The sequence below is a fragment of the Syngnathoides biaculeatus genome, chromosome 17, assembly GCF_019802595.1.
Source record: "Syngnathoides biaculeatus isolate LvHL_M chromosome 17, ASM1980259v1, whole genome shotgun sequence".
Classification (NCBI taxonomy): Eukaryota; Metazoa; Chordata; class Actinopteri; order Syngnathiformes; family Syngnathidae; genus Syngnathoides; species Syngnathoides biaculeatus.
In genome coordinates, this window is record NC_084656.1 from 21,436,030 (window position 1) to 21,453,224 (window position 17,195).

At 44.1% G+C, this 17,195-nt stretch overlaps 1 protein-coding gene across 6 annotated transcripts in view; it reads left to right on the plus strand.

The window, feature by feature from the left end:
• LOC133491243 (disabled homolog 2-interacting protein-like) overlaps window positions 1-17,195 on the plus strand; it is a 92,603-nt gene that overhangs the window by 14,649 nt on the left and 60,759 nt on the right. The window contains exons 1-2 of one of the 6 annotated variants that reach the window (XM_061802231.1): window positions 16,644-16,745; window positions 16,882-16,921. The exons of 4 other annotated variants lie outside the window; for them this stretch is intronic. The gene's annotated coding sequence lies outside the window, so the exon portion shown is untranslated. Of the gene's footprint in view, window positions 1-6,945; window positions 7,101-16,643; window positions 16,746-16,881; window positions 16,922-17,195 lie in introns of those variants that run through there. One more of the 6 variants, XM_061802230.1, reaches the window with a different exon arrangement.

Genomic DNA, 17,195 nt, shown 5'->3' on the forward strand with positions numbered 1-17,195 from the left:
TCTTTAAGTTGAATACATTCCAGTTTTATGCCATACAGTCCACGTGGGCTTACTTTCGAGTGCGCAGCGCAGGAGGGCTGTGGTGGGCGCGATAAAGCCACACTTCTGCCAATCCTGATTTGCATGCAGCGTGTCGCCTCGCAGCCTGTGGGTGTTTGTGTGCGGGCGACAGTGAGAAAGGGAGAAAGGGGGGAGAGCGAGGCGGCGGCGGGGGGGTTAAGTCGAAGGGAGAGAAAAGAGTTGGGTACACAAATAAATCCCGCCGGGATCAAGGCGACAGTGTAGTATTTTCTCTTTCCCCCTTCATCTTCTTCTTCTTCGCTTCTCGCTGCCAGTCGGAACGTATGAGGCTCAACCAGATCATGAAGAAAAGGGTTGGGGGAATGCAATAAAAAATTGGCTCGAACTAGACCCGAAAGATGTTGTTTTTGTCCTCGCGGCTGATGGGAATTCTTTAATCCGTCTCCTAAAATTGACACATTCAGTGAAAAAAGATCGCCGGTAGACTCGAATGCGAAGACCGAGACGACCGCGTGGTAATTGTCGCCTGCTCTTGTTAGCCACGTAGCGAAGCAACCAACGCGGGAGGACGTCTTAGATCACATTGCGTTTACAAGGACAAACCTTGACCTAACCCGAATACCCTGAAACCCTTACCCTAATACCCTCCGACCCTAACCCTAGCCCATGCAGAGATCTTGAACATTGCGTTTACAAGGACTAACCTTGACCTAACCCTAATACCCTCAGACCCTAACCCTAGACCATGCAGACATCTTTGATAACATCCCATTTTAAGGACTAGCCTTGACCTAACCCTAATACCCTCAGACCCTAACCCTCGCCCATGCGGACATCTTTGATAACATTGCGTTTTACGAACTAACCTTGACCTAACCCTAATACCCTCAGACCCTAACCCTAGACCATGCAGACATCTTTGATAACATCGCATTTTAAGAACTAGCCTTGACCTAACCCTAATACCCTCAGACCCTAACCCTCGCCCATGCGGACATCTTTGATAACATTGCGTTTTACGACCTAACCTTGACCTAACCCTAATACCCTGACACCCTAACCCTAGCCCATCCTTACCCCTAACCACTAAATTTGTCCTAACCCTAAACCCTATCACTTTCCTGACCTAAACCCATACCTATTTTACCTTAACTCCAATTTTTAATCCTATTAAAACACATAACACGTAAGACTACCCAACCTCTAGCCACGAAACATAAACAATGCTATCCTAACCCTAATCTTAGTGCTAAGTCAGTCCTAACCCAACCTTACCCTACTTTGGTGAACGCCACCCCAAGACCTGACGGACACAAAACCACAAAATGATTTTGTCTTAACTTGAAAGAGGTTCAGGTGCATGGAGTCGACTTAGATGACTCCATCTTTCCATTTTTCTTTTTCCGAACTGCTGCCGGCGAGAGTTCTGCCGATGCCGGACATTCTCCCGCACTTAGCGTACGTCTCGGAAGCCACGGCGACGCCGCATAACTCCGCCGGCATCGCTCCGCCTTTTCACGGACTCCCGTCTCCATTTGGACGCCGCGCTCGTGCGCTCAGCGGTTTTGTTTTTGGAATTGGAACTGGGGGATCATGTGAGGAGTGTTCCTCAAAGTTGCGCCCGACGGCACGCCAGCATTAAAGTTCAGAGAAAATGTCGGCAGCTCGGACTGAAATGTAAATAATCGTTAGGCCGCGTGAAGCACATTTTCGGGTGTGTTTCGCCGGAGGCACCAGGGGGAAAACCGAGGTGCGAGAGGAGGAGATTGGACAAAAAAAATGCCCGAGATTTGGTCGGGCCGGCCTGACGCTCGCACGTCCTCCTCCGACGCTCCCTCGACTCTCTCGAAGCTGATCGTTTGTGAAAAGTGGATTTTTATCATTTGCGTCAAAGGTCTTTTGCAAAACCGGGCCGACTGTTTTCGTTTCTATTGAGCAGGTTTACATCCAAATTCCTTTCGGGTAAGGTGTAACGCAAAAGGAGTACTGCGGATACTCCAAAGTCCGAGTACCCCAAGTGTCGTGTGTTGTGAAACTTCAAAGTTCTGAAAAAATATACAGTATAAAACAAAGATGGCTTTGCGTGTTTATCTTATTGGTTCACCTGCCCCCTTACGTGCACTTTTGAAAAAATTATATGACTTTTTTTTGTAAATTGGGGACCCCAGTGGGTGTGGGACAAAAAGAACACCTTTGGTTCCACTTTCCACACGGCTTCAGAATGTGCCAGATTTCCTCCAGATGTAAGCTCTGGTCTTGTGGTTTTAAAGCACCGGCGGCATTTTTTTTTTTTTTTTCTGTGTGTGTTTTCGCCAAGGAAGAATGCGTGTTTCTTTTTTATGCGAGCGTAGCTTTGCTTGTTTTGTCATGTGCTAACCATCTCGCCCGACTTTAGCGCCGCGCGAAAGAAGGCGTGTATATTTTAGTTTTTGGAGCCTGCAGTTTTTGGGTTTTTTTTTTTGCGCGTGTGTATTTTTATTCCACTGTAATCTCGTTTCGAAGAGAGGGGAAGACTATTTTTTGCGGCAGGCCGCGGGGTTAAATATAGCCCAGAGAAAACCCGGGAATCGTGAACCCCGTGAGGCCGGAATCTTTGCCGGCAACTTTGAAAAAAAAAAAAAAAAAAAAAAAGCCAAAAAACACAAAAAATGAAAGAATAACATCCACTTTGCTGCCCTTGAGGTCCTTTCTGTCATGTAACTTAACCACGGCTGGTGGCTAAAGCTAATGTTAGCTCAGCTTTTGCACTGTTGCGTCGTACTCCGCAGTCTCCGCTCTGTTGCACAGGCCCATTTTACTTGATTGTACTCCACAGTCTCCACTTTACTGTCGCAGTCCAACCTTAGTCTCCTTTCTGTTGTTATATCAACCACTTTTGCGTCCGTTAACGTAGCTCGTTGCTAAGACCAGTGCTGGAGATTTACAAATTGTGCTCCACAGTCTCCATTTTACTGCAGCAGTCCATTTACTTGCAACCTTAAGTGTCCTTTCTGTCGTGTAAAACACATTAGCTTAGCCTGTTGCTGTTCCTTTGCAATGTATTGTGATATATTGTTACTCCGCAGTCTCCACGTTTCTGTCTTAGTACCAACCTTAGTCTCCTTTCTGTTGTTATATCAACCACTTTTGCGTCCGTTAACGTAGCTCGTTGCTAAGACCAGTGCTGGAGATTTACAAATTGTGCTCCACAGTCTCCATTTTACCGCAGCAGTCCATTTACTTGCAACCTTAAGTGTCCTTTCTGTCGTGTAAAACACATTAGCTTAGCCTGTTGCTGTTCCTTTGCAATGTATTGTGATATATTGTTACTCCGCAGTCTCCACGTTTCTGTCTTAGTACCAACCTTAGTCTCCTTTTTGTTGTATATAAACCACTTTTGCGTCCGTTAGCATAGCTCGTTGCTAAGCCTACTGCCGGACATTTACAGACTGTGCTCCGTAGTCTCCATTTTACCGCAGCAGTCCATTTACTCGCCACCCTAAGTGTCCTTTCTGTCGTGTAAAACACGTTAGCTTAGCCTGTTGCTGTTCTTTTTTGTTGTAGTTACTAACGCTAGCTTAACTTGTAGGTATTATGACACCGTTTTTCCATCCAAGGGGAGACTGAGGGCCGCCGCTGCTTTGCAGAGCGTGTCGTACCGCGGCCTCTGCAGGTTAAGGTCACGTTTTCGCATGGGTTCCCGTCACGTGTACGCGTTTCACGACCGGCAAATCTCGTCAATGCGTCGACGGCGGGCTGAACAAAGTACGCTTGGGCCTGGGGAGTGGGGGGGGGGTGGGGGGGGGGGGGGGAATATATCAGCATAATGTGAAAGCAGGCACAAAGTTGAGACCATCGAAGTCACATTCTCGGAAAATGAGATTTTAGGTTATGTTTATTTTTATTGTTGTCAATTTTTGAAACGTGAACTCACCTTTACCTAAGCTTACATTAACCATAATCAACACACTTAACCTAACTTGACGTTTGTGCTATTCTTGTACGCAAATAAATCGGTCAACATACGTGATGTGACTCAAATATAACACGCACGGCATCATTTTTGTATGCATATGATGAGCGAAAAAGAATAAGTCGGACTGACGAGGTCAGCGGGGTTGCGTCTGGCTGTTCAGTCTCACGTTGGACGGCAATGAACGCCGTTAGGGTTCGTGACCTTTTCACACGGACCTTCTCAGCTGTGACAAAGTCGGTGCTGGATTTGGGACCGGGCGGGGAGGTTGAAGACGAGGAGGGGTGCTCGCCAACGCCGGCTCTTCCTAATTCTATAGGCCGCATACCACAACGTGCAGTACGTGCGGCGGCCTTTTGGTGCCCCTGCAAATGTGCACTTTTTACCCCTTTGGAGTTGTTGAACGAGATTTACTCATTTCATGTTTTCATATTTGTATTTTCCAATAGGAAAAATGTCGTAGAATTTTCCTGTGGCTATTTTTTTCGCATTACTTGTGTGGCAGACCAAATTCTGTCATCCTGCACGTGAATAATTATAATCGTAATAAATAAGCAAAAGCGTAACCATAATAATAACAGCCTGAATTCATAGAAAAATTGTTTAAACTTATTAATTAAAAATTAAGTTTATTAATTAAAATTTGTGTACTCTTATTATTTACTGTATGATTATTATCCAGAGTAAGAGTAGTACTTCTACCGCGAATACAGTAGTAGTGGAGTAGTTCTATGACTACTACTCGTAGAATTACTATGAGTCATAATAATAAATATGCTAAACATTTTTAATAAGCAATATAGTTATATATACAAATTATATATTTCACTTTGTTGTCTCTCCTTGATGATTTTGGCGATAATCTTGATAATCGTAACAATTATCTTAATTGAGAATATTTGATACATTACTCCATAAATTTTAACCTCTAATAAACTATAATAAGGCGGCACGGTGGACCAATTGGTTAGAGTGTCGGCCTCGCAGTTCTGAGGACCAGGGTGCAAATCCTACGGAGTTTGCATGTCCTACCGGTCCCCGCGCGGGTTTTCTCCGGGCATTTTGGTTTCCTCCCACATCCCAAAGGACTCAAAATTGCCCCTAGGTTTGAATTTGGGTGTGATTGGTTGTTTCCATCTGCCTTGTGATTCGCTGGGAGCCAGTTCAGGGTATGCACCGCCTCCTGCCGGAGGGTAGCCGGGATCGACTCCAGGACTCCCGCGGCCCTTGTGAGGATAAGCAGCTCAGAATATTGACGGATTGACGGATGGATGTCTCCTTGTCGACGACGACGATGACCATCATCGAATCCAATTTTCATTAAGGACTTTGGTCAACACGTCCGAAAAGGGAACAGCTATAGTGTAGCATTGTTTGTAATTGTGCGCCATGTTGAGACAGACAGACAGACAGACAGACGGACGGACGGACGGCCTCCAGGCTTTTTTGTGATGCGACTGAATGGTGGGATGAAGTGTCATGTGAAGTGAAGTGGGCGGGGGCCTGCTGAGAAGGTCTGAGAGTGGTGGGGTGGGGGGGGGGGGGGGGGGTTGCTATTTCTGCTGTCACTTCCCGTGAACAAATGCCCGGCTTGACAAATGATCGAAACAGAAACGCGTTGGTGTCCATTCTTCCAAAAGGTGTGACGGTTCAATGTCTTTTTGGGGGGGGGAAGCAAAATTCTATTATACTCACCATCTTCGACACATTTAAAAAAAACTTTCTTGGTTTTCTGCAAAAGGGTTTCAAGTTGTTGAAGTCCATTGACACAATGCACCTTTTCTCTTAACAAACAAATCAATTGAAAACGGACTTAGAACACCTTATGAATGAAACTATTGCCATATGTGCCGCTCATTTTCACAGAGTCGCTGCGGCTTTTGCGCAATATATATATATATACATACAGTATATGAATTGTGCAAAGAAATATACTTTATATATGTATATATGAAATTTATCTATCTATCTATCTATCTATCTATCTAATATCTATCTATCTATCTATCTATCTATCTATCTATCTATCTACTATCTATCTATCTATCTATCTATCTATCTATCTATCTATCTATCTATCTATCTATCTATCTATCTATCTATCTATCTATCTATCTATCTATCTATCTATCTATCTATCTCATCACCACAAAAACTGGGCTTAAAAGCAAGGGAAAAAAAGGTCACGAACTCTGAGGGGCTCAACCATCCATCTTCTGAAAATCTCGAGAAAATTGTCTGCCAGTAGAAAAGGAAAATCTGACTTGCCAACATTTCTTTAAAAAAATAAATAGATTTATGGTATTTGTTATTGGTTTCAAGCTAAGATTACTCATAATCAGTAATCAATAATACCACGTTAAGTGTCTTACGGGGGTAAAAACGCTTACACAAAAATTGCCCGATAAGAAAAACTATCTTGATGGGCACAAAAAAAAAAGCATTTTTTGCACATTTTGTACATGATATTCCATTTTGGATCGATTTGCCGTGATCGTACGATCTTATCAAAAAGCCGGGACGGGGGGTTTGAGTGCCAAAGATCCGGAGTGTTTCTGGTGAGGCCCGAGCCTGGCCCCGCGGTTTTTCGCTCAGGCCGCAACAAAGCCTCCCATTGGCCGGGCAGGCGACGTCGGAATTCGGCTCGCGACTCCACCTCCTCCTCCCACCTCTTGCTCTCTTAACCCGGAGGAACGACGCAACGTTCCCCTCTACCTTCTTTCAACAATGAGGGTTGGTGGGGGGGGGGGGGGCTGAACGGTTTTACTTCCCAACTGAAATCAGCAAGGACGACAAGAAAAGAACGGGACGGTCCCGCTTTGTGAGAAAGTGTGTGGGAGGAAGAGGTGGATGAATGGTAGAGGGGGGCAGGGAGGTTGAGCCCTGCAGGAGTCCTCAGTCAGGACACACATGCACTCACACTCTCTCTCTCTCTCTCTCTCTCTCTCTCTCTCTCTCTCTCTTTCTTTCTTTCTTTCACACACTCTCACATAGCAGAGGAGTTTGGTTGCTCGGTTGGCTCTCTGCTACGAGCCTGCATGAGGGGGAAAAGGAAGCAAAAAACTGAAACCCGGAGCTCCGACTTGTTGCTTTGGTTGGGATTTCTTTCTCGGGATGAGATTCTGAGGTAAGGAAAAGCCTCCCCGAGGGGTTCGCACCGTCATTTTTACCCCACCCCCCCACCCCCTCACTCCTGAGCTGTGTTTACATACTACATACACACACACACACACACACAGCGAGAAGTCTTGAGTAAACTGTAGACTGGAAGTTAGTTTTCATATTCCGTGATGTGAAGTTTTCCACGCAGCCAAAGTAGTAGTAGTAGTAGTGTCTGCGAATGTGTGTCGGGGGGGCATTGTTGTCCTATTATTAGAGCACCAGCAGCTGCGGGGAAGGAAGTAAGGCAGAGAAGAGGGATTACCATCGGGGGGTGGAAGAAAGGGGTCGGAGGGGTGGTATCCAGCGGGAATTATGGACTGATTTTTGGGGAAGGTGGTGGTACTCAAAAAGGGCAAAGGGAAGTGATCATGTGGAGGTTGATGACTTTCACACTGAGCATTGAAGATGGCGTTTTCCCAGCTCACTGTACCTGTGTGGAAGGTATCGATGCAGGATTGTAAGGGGGCTGAGGTTGACCCAGGGTATCCGCCGTATTCTGACGTAGTATCAAACGTGTACTTTAAAACCCAAGACTTGCTACCGGGATCCCTTTGCACTTGTCCTATCGCGCTGAAATTTGACAGTAACGATCTCTTTCGCAGCTCACTGCAGCCGTGTGTAAGGTACCAATCCAGGAGGTTGCTGAAGTCGACCCGGGATCATATCATGTCAGAGATAGTACTTTCCAGAGCTCCCTGTGCCGGAAACATTTGCCGCTGTCGCACTGAGGTTTCACGCATCTACTTTTTGTGGTTAAAGTACCGATCCGTGATTGAGGAGGGACTAACGCCAACCTGGACAATTTTCCGTCTTGTGGTCCAGTATCGGAGACAAAGTGAAGTTTATCCCTTGACATACCGTACTACCCAGGTCCCTTTCTGTCAAAAACAACTGCCCTATTGCACTCACTGTGTAGATCCAGTTGTCCAAGACGAGCGGAAGCATATTAACGGTCCAATTCCTTATCGGAGAAAACATCGACTTCGCCATTCGGTCCTCTATGCCGGGTTTATCTCATTTTTCCACGTTTCTTCGTTTATTTTCACCTCCTAAATTTCCAACGGTATCAGAAAAGACTCTGGGCGTCGTGCTTTAAGACGTATTTTCGTGTCGTCTCCAACCGACTTTGCATTGAGCAACGCTGAGCTCGACCGGCAATGCGGCGAGGTAAACCAAAGTCACGTGACCTGATGACGTAGGCGCACGAGCTCTCTTCCTTCACGTCCCAAATGCGTCGTCCACAGTCTTTGCACGTTTGCACATTCCGAAAATTCCCAACAGCGCGACAGCGACGAGCAGGTTCTCCGTTTTATTACGTCATAAGATCGGTTGACAGGTTGACTTGTGTTTTTTTTTTTTTTTTTTTTTGTAAACTTGCACTGATTCTACGATTATTGTTGCTATCATTTGTATCTGATGACTTATTCAGGAACAGGTCCCTACGGTCTTCATCAAAAAGTTTTTGAACAGTTGCCGAGTTGGCTACTAGTACTTGTTCACAACTCGGTAAATGACAGCTGTCAAGAACAAGGGTGTTACATTCCCCGGGGATCACCTCTTTCTGTGATCTTCGCACGCTTCCATATTTCCTTGACGAAAACCTGCCGACTAAGTGAAAGTTGGAAATTCTTATTGAATCTTTTGCCTCTTTCCGGGAAGATTTTCCTGTGATTTTATTTATTCATTTATTTATTTATTTATTTTTTTACGCTAGCCTAATTCCTTGAAACCTCCGACAGTCTTGATCGAAACTTCATTGTGGAGAACTCGGCAACTTCCTGTCCCTCCGCTACCGCTCGTCGCAGGGGTTTGCGCTGAATGCGTAGTCCCGAGTACTTTGAAAAAAGTGGTAGTATTTCACAGTGTGTTTGGCTGAAGGTGACATAGCGTCTCTCTCGGTTTCCCCTCACCCAGCTCACAAACACCTCACTGTGTTTTTTTTTTTTTTTTTTTTTTTCTCACCGAGGAGGTCCGACCCTCGTTTCCCTCGCTCTTCTCTCTTCCAGGTTTTTTCGACAAGCGGCTACGTAATTAGCCGCTCGTAAATCTGGAGACAAGTGAGGGCATGTGACAGCGGTATTTGGCGGCGGCGTCGCCTTATCGAAAGGTGGCGATTATTGCGCGTCGTGCAGCCGCGTGCAAAAGCACTGAGCCTCTTGGAGGGGGACGCGGATTGAGTAGCGCGTGTTGCTAATTAGCTTCTCCCTCGCTTTGATTTGTAGTCGATTACTTTCGGATGTTCCGGCATCCTACAATAATGCTATTATTATAATATTTGCTATTGGGCTTCAAAACGACAACAGTCCAGATGATAATGAAGACTTTTGTCCCCCTCAGAGACGTTTTTAGCCGCTTGTTGGCAGTCTGGGAAGGGAAATTATGTCAAGAGCAATCCAATAAATCGACTTTTTTGAGGACCTAGACATGCAATTTTTATGTTGTATTGAAAAGTGTAAGTATTTTAAGATTGTGTTTGTCAGATTTTTATCAAGTCATGAGAAAATCTCACGGGACAGCACCAGACGGTATATCTTAAAAGCTATCTACTATCTCATCTCAATTTTTGTAAACACGGACTTAGTGCGAAATGTGGGCCCGTCTAATTGAGCACACGATGCTGTTATTCTGTTCATTAAGTACCAACAGGTGGATACCGTTCATTCTGGTTCCTGCTTATCAGAATACACGACTGACAGGTGAACAAAGAGATTATTTTTTTTTTTTACTCAGAAATAAAAAGAATTTCGAGACCAACTATGTGGAATCAGATACATTTGGCTAGAGATTTGCCTAGAAACTGAGCAGGAAGTGACAACTGTGATGTCTTACAGTATGATATTTTCTCGGGAACATTTCTTTAATAATCATAATTTTGCACGACAAGCTCTCAAAGACATGTGCTGAAAATTTAAGAGGACGTCTGCTGTTTCGGATCCTCCGAGAAATTATCCCAGACGTGACCGAAATTAAATTGCAGAGCCGTTTCACTCGGGTCATCTATGAAGTGCAAAAGCATAGAGTCCAACTTTGATGCTCGTTTCCAGGATTGGCCAGGAAGGACCGAGGTCGGGTCGGGTCCCAAACAGAAAACAGGAAAGACAGGAACATCAACTCTGCTCCCTGAGGTTCCCCCTTTTCCCTCCAAACGTACCTCACTTCCTGTCATGTGACGGGGATGCTATTTTTAAGCGAAATGCATTGAGTGTCTTTGTTGAAGCAGCTGCTTGTTCCTCTTTCTGTGAGTCGACCGTCCCGTCGTGAATGACGACAAGAAGACATTCTTGAACTTTTATGCTTCCTCCATATGTGTGGGAACTTCTGTTGCCGGCCGTGTTGGGAGAGGAGTTATGTGCTAATGTTTAATTTGAACTACAAATACATGGCGCCTGTCCATTTGGTTGCGCTTTGACAAATGAAGATGTTGCACAAGCCACCAGGTAGCTAGCACGTTTTATCTGTTTATCGCGTTACTAGAGACCGTTTAATTATGTAAGGTTTCTGGCCAGAAGTCAGTACAAAACCAACATTTTGTAAACAAAAAACTCTATTTGGATGTTTTTTGATAGGTGTCCGTTTTGAATAAAAAGTGCTCTGCGTTGGGATTTAGACTGCTATGTTATCCTAGCTTGAGCTCCCCACGAGCTAATTAGCAGCAGACGAGCTGAGCCAAAACATTTATGAACAAAGAGACTGATTTGGACCAATGTTCACTGTCTCGAGTTGCGATACTGACAGATACATGTTTCTCTCTTTAGCCACCAGCTATTTAGCATGTATTTACAGTAAAGCCCATTGCTGGTAACTGGCATTAATGGTTTTACTTTTGGTAGGTGTCTACCTCGGTTTTTACCTAAAATTTTGTGAACCTATGACTTTGATTTTGGACCTGTTTGTAATATTTAATGAGTAACGATGGAGACTGCATTGTTACTTTAGCTTAAGCAAGCTGCTCGCTGGTTGGCTGCTCGCTAGCTGAGAGAAAACACATTGTGAATAAAGGACTGTACTCTTGATTTTCTTTGCGCAGTTTCCATCCTTTTGTATAGTTTGACAAGGACAGATAACTCGAGGTAGCTGCCAGGTGCCATATTGTTACACGTGAGCAAGACCGTTTTAGCTGTTAAACAAAGTTTAGTCTTCTTTTTGTGAGGTTTGACAAACAGAAGCGCCCAAGAGGTGACGGAGGCTGCTCAGTTAGCTTCTCGAGCTAGCCGGAAGCTGTTTGGCCTTCCCTTGTGTCACCAGTAATCAACGGTGTTTGATCGGTTACACCATGTTTAATGCATCACTGGGTTACTTCGCTTAGCATTGTTTTTGATCTGTATGAAAATGAGGAGTTCTGAGTGGATTTGTAGTTTAGTACCTTTGCACAGCTCGAGCTAGCTGCTTGCTAGTTAGCCACTAAGACAGCTGAACTTTTTGTGAAAATAAGTCTTTTTATCTGGACCTTCTGCGACTGCTGGTCATCCTTCCGGGCTGTATGACAAGAAAATGGTAGCTTGTCAACTAGACATATGCCACCCGAGATAACATGCCATGACGTTACAAGCCTGCGTGTGCAGCCTCGACACTTAAAATGCACACGGCCATTAAACAAATTGCGCCCATTGTTAATGGCTCGACAGTGGAGCCTCTGTCGCTGCGTGAGAGGCTGTGAATTCCTCAAATTCCAACGTTAGAACACAGAGTATTACTCAATACAGTGAGTCAAGAACCAAATCCAACATAATACTCCTACAGTCCTTTTCAATGTCAACCTTGTTGCGTCTCAAATGTTGTTATCCAAAATGACCTCCAAATGCAGTCGGCACAGTTTAAAAAAAAAAAAAAAAGTTAAAGAGACAGTTCCCCAAATTGAACATATTTTTAATCCTGTTAGAGGTACTCTAGTGTGTTTATTTGTAAACCAAACGAGGTCTTGTGACCCTAGGCCAGTTCGCGACAGGAGGTTCAGCTCCCGAGGTACGGTGGCCTGTCGGGAATAAAAGACATTGCATAAAGTGTTCCACTATAAAAGATTTGCAAATTATTTTTGTTGGAAATGCTTCTCACAAAGCACCTAGTGACTGTATTCATATATTGATAAATTTGTCCGTATGTATAAATACGGAATGGTTATTTTATTGAAGTTTAATCAGGTATCAAGTAAAATCCAGACTATTATAATTGGAATTTGTTGTTTGACGATTAATATATATTGGATATATATATATGTAGGAAAAACAACTATGTATAATATTAACACATCCATCATCGATGTGGCTGTAATATGAGTGTAAATTAGCGAAATGAGTCAGCTGATCACTAAATCTTGTGTATGATACGGTCCACGTTTTACATACAATTTTACCAGAGCTGCTAGCCGCAACCACGATATGCAGCATCTCCGTGTTAGTGGCTACGGCTAAAAAATGACACTTCTATGCTTGTGTGTCTATGGGACAGGCACGACTTTCTACATTTAAAAATCAAACCTTCAAAGCCGTGTTTCTTGACTTAAATATCACAAAAGTGGCAGGACATTTCCATTTAAGTAGCTACAGCTCGTAGAACTACACTTGTATGCTAATCAGTTTTAGTGAGCAGCATTTTTGACGTTTTAGCCAGCCAACTTTCAAAGCAGTGGTTCTTGTCTTTAAAAACATAATGATGCACTTTTAAGATACTACAAATGGATGCAGCTAACAAAACTGAACATTAGCCAAATGAAATTGATAAAGTCTGAGCAAAAAGTGACTTGCATGGAAGTGTAGTTTTGCTAGCTGTAGCCTCTAAATTTATGCATGTACACGTATCAGTGCTGTTTAGGATGAGAAATGCAGCTTTGAAAGTTAGTCGGCTAAAACCGGTATTGAGCCACCTGAAAAACGAACTAACACGTGGAATTTTTGTGGCCACAGGTGGTAAAATCTAAACGTATCGTGGCGTCCGCTTTGCTAATAGTTAGCGCGAGCCTTTGAGAAATTGGATAAATGTAAGAAGAGGCAAAGACAAAAACAGAGACACCTAGAAGTGCATTAAAATGTAAACATATCACAGCGGCCACATCAGCGATGTGTAACGCGAGAGACGTGGCTTTGAAAGTTAGCCAGCAATGTTAGCCAAGCTAGCCAACTGATAAGGTGCTTTCCCCATTGTAAAATGAGACTTTCTCTTTTTTCTTCTTCTTCTTCTTCTTTTTCTTCTTCCACTCACACCTCTTCAGAGAGAATGTTGTCCGAGGGGGGTGGGGTGGGGGGGGGGGTTAAAAGCCACTTGGCTGCTAGATTAAAAAAAGAACCAGATTATAAGGAGGAGGAGGACGACGGTGGTTTTGTATTTAAAGCACATGCTAACATGCGCGTGCACGCCGTGGGGGATCAATGAGGCCTCTGTCTGCGCATTTTGGTGGTAGGGATGCGCTTTTGTCAGTTTTGGCAACCGGGGTGGGGGGTGGGGGGGGGGGTTCACGTGCACGTTCGAACCGCCGCAGGTTTGATTGAAACGGATTTGCCCGACGTAAGCGTTCTTACCGTAATCCCGACATTGTTGTCTCGTCGTTTGACACGTGACGGTGTCAAAGTGACGCCGGGTCGCAGCTATTTAAATGTCAGCAGATTGCAGAGACCGCTGGACCTTTGTTTTTGTTTTGTGTTTTGTTATTTTTTCCAACTTGTTCGTTGATTTGAGTTGCGTGCTCATAAGCGATGACATTTTTGAGAATGCGGCATGTCCTTGATAACCTTCCTGCAGAGCTGGCAACTTCCGTCTCCCTCCCCTCATTTTGACACTCTTGGATGATTCAAAATTTGTGGAACAAATTGACCTGTTTTAAGGTTTTGAGTAATACTTTTAGAAATGTCCAATAAATTGGTGCCTACTGACGTAAGTAATGTCTTATTAAAAGTGTTTATTTGCATTATTGTCTTGTTTGTGACACTTTGGTATGAATACAAATTTCCGGGGGCAGAATGGCCCATTTCAACATTTTCAGGAAGAAAAAATACTCGCGAGAGAGTTGTAATAAAGTGTTTAGTAAAGCAATAATTTAGTAATATAAATTGTCATTGGCTGCGATTGGCTGGCAAACCAGTTCAAGGTGTACCCTGCCTCATGGAACCCTCGTGAGGATAAGCAGATGGATGAACTGTCATTTGGTTCTCTCTCTCTCTCTCTCAGTCCCCCTCTCTCTATTTCTGTCTCTCTTTCCCTCTCGCTCTCTCAGTCCCCCTCTCTCTTTCTCTCTCTGTCCCTCTCTCTCTCCCTCGCTCTCTTTCTCGCTCTCTCTGTCCCACCCTCTCTTTCCGTCTCTCTCCCTCTCTTTCTCTGTCCCTCTCTCTCGCTCGCTCTCTGTCTCTCAGTCCCTCTCCCCCTCTCACTGTCTGTTTCTGTCTCTCGCTCACTCCCCCGCTCTCTCTTTCTGTCTGTCTGTCTGTCTCTCTTTCTCTCACTTGCTCTCTCTGTCTCTATCAGACCCCCCCCCTCTCTGTCTGTCTCTCTCTTCCCTCTCTCTCTCTCTCTCTCTCTCTCTCTCTCTCTCAGTTTGGACACTTTTGGCTCATTAAAAATACCACTGCGCCAAATTTCTGTTACTGAGCAAAGGACGTACCAGGCATCATCTTCACGGTTAAGATGAGAAAAGCCCACTCGGGAAAGAGAGAAAAAATGATGATGCTGCAGTGGCCTCGATCTTCATATTTTAATCCCCCCCCCCCCCCCCCCCGCGACCATCCTGTCACTTTTTCTATTCACAAAATCTATCTTGTGGTATTAGTGTTGGCTTTCTACGCAGTCAAATCTAGTAAAAAGTCTCCCTGCAATTACGAATAGAACCTGAAGCATCCCTCGTAAAAAGTTGATTGGGAAAAACTCTTTAAATTTGTTTGGAGTTGTGCATTGCTGCTTTCTCCACCAGGGGGAAGTATTAGACTGTACTCCAAAGTCCATTGAGTCCTGAAGTTTGTCAGCAACAGCTGTAGCCTTTATGGGGACCAAAGCAAAATTCGAGTTCTGCCAATAACGGTAAATCCGTCAACAATATACAAAATGAATTTGGAGTGGTACAACAATGAAATGCAAAAACATACAAAATGATCTCTCCATCCAGTGTCATAATCGCTTATCCTCACTAGGGTTACAAGTGTGCTAGCGCCTAATCCGTCTGACCATAGGCAGGAGGTGGACCCTTGAACTGGTCGAACAGCCACACCCAGTCATACTCACGTTGACACCAATGAGAGGATTTAGACTCCAGTTAACATACCACCCACGGCAATGTGCGAGGGAAACTCGAGAACCCGCAAAACACCCACAAAGGCACAGGGAGAAAATGTAAACTCCACACAGGAAGGACATAGCCTGGAATTGAACCCACAACCTCTAAACTGTGGGGCCAGTTGTCTCCTGTGCCGCCCAGGTCAAATCAGATAGTGTTCCCTGGCTGTAACGTGGTCCATCTATTGCCGATGCAGTACATTATTTTTTGGTCATATTCTTTTATAATTTGCCACATTGGAGAATTTTGAGTGTATGCTGTAATTTTTTTTTTTTTTGGGGGGGGGTGGTAAAATAAACACTCATCATCCTAAAACATTAAAACTATTAAATAGAACAAAAGAAAAATACATTGACACATATTACAAGGAATAAGGTGTATAAAGTTGTACAGTAGTACCGTGCAGTACTGTATGTTTAAGAGTTTAAAAGGTGGTTTTCGAGTATGTAAAGTGTTTGAGTATGGACGAGGTTAATAGCAGTGTGGGGAAACAGATTAGTAAATAATCCCCAAGGAATATGTGGTCTCTACTTGGCAAATTTCACCAACTGCGCAGATGGCACAGAACCCGACCCCAGAACCCCGACAGTAAACGCACAGGCGTACAGAGGAAATGCAGTTACAGATCCGGCGCTTGCCGGGAATCGTGAGGAACCCTGCAAACAAAAGGACTTCTCGTCATTCACGGACACTTCCTTATCTCGCGGGCTCCGTGGCCACCTCCGGCCGGTCGATGGCTAGAAAAACAGCCGCAAGCGCGTTCCGCTGCGAGGCCCCCCTGTTGATACGGGGACAAAAGAGCCGAGGGTCCGGATCGATACGGCCTCTTTTGCATCGGTAATCTCGAAATCAGTCATTTTGCAGCAGGGTCCCTCCGCAAGTACACAAAAAAATCACCGCCCAAGTACAGTTTTTTTCTTTCTATTCACACACAGTGTAAAGGTTCCAATTGCGCATCGAGTGTAATTGTGTTTTAACGTTGGCCATTAGGGTTGTACTTGAAGAGATAAGTATTTTTGAGATAGTACATGGTATTAAAAAAAAGTTCAATAATCACCGAAGGAATTACTACTCCCTATTTTTGTGCTTTAATGTTGATGTGTGCTTTGATTGGCACGTTTAGATAACTTCCGTTTTTCTGACATTGCGGCCTACAACGTGTGGACATTTTCATCTTAACCTCTCGTTGACTGAAACATCTACGTATTTATTTTTTATATATTTTTTTATTTTTTTTTAAAAGGAACCAAAAAAAGTCACAGAGAGCAGTAAAGTCAACCAGGTTTGAGATCTTAGCGACTTATAAAAGGTGGAACACAGAAAAGGAAGAGCAGTGACAAGAAAGAATGTGAACCGGTGAGCATTAATGATGACGGCTAAAGATTTTGGAGAAGCAAAATATTCCCCATCCGTGACCTTATTTCAAAGAATTTGCATGATGTTCTCTGATATGAGAATGATTAATAGTGAACATTTTTTTTCCTTGTGCCAGTGAACTACCATCCTAAAAAAGAATCTGAACAACACGCACAGTAAGTGAAACATTTTAGATTACCAGTTCACAACGTTAGCAAAGATGCGGGAACATGTTTTGAAAAACATAAAAGGTGAGACAGTGTTAGCTGGCTGTTGGTTATAAAAGAAATTGCAACATCCTCAGTCCGAAGTCAGTCCCTCGACAAGAGTTCCTTGCAGTTCCCACAACAGGGATGATCGCTGCACTTTTTACACTTTTAATGTCTGGGTCACTGTCTCGGTGTTGAAAAAGTGTTTACTCCAAAGTAGGCGCCTACTCGGTGTCTTCAG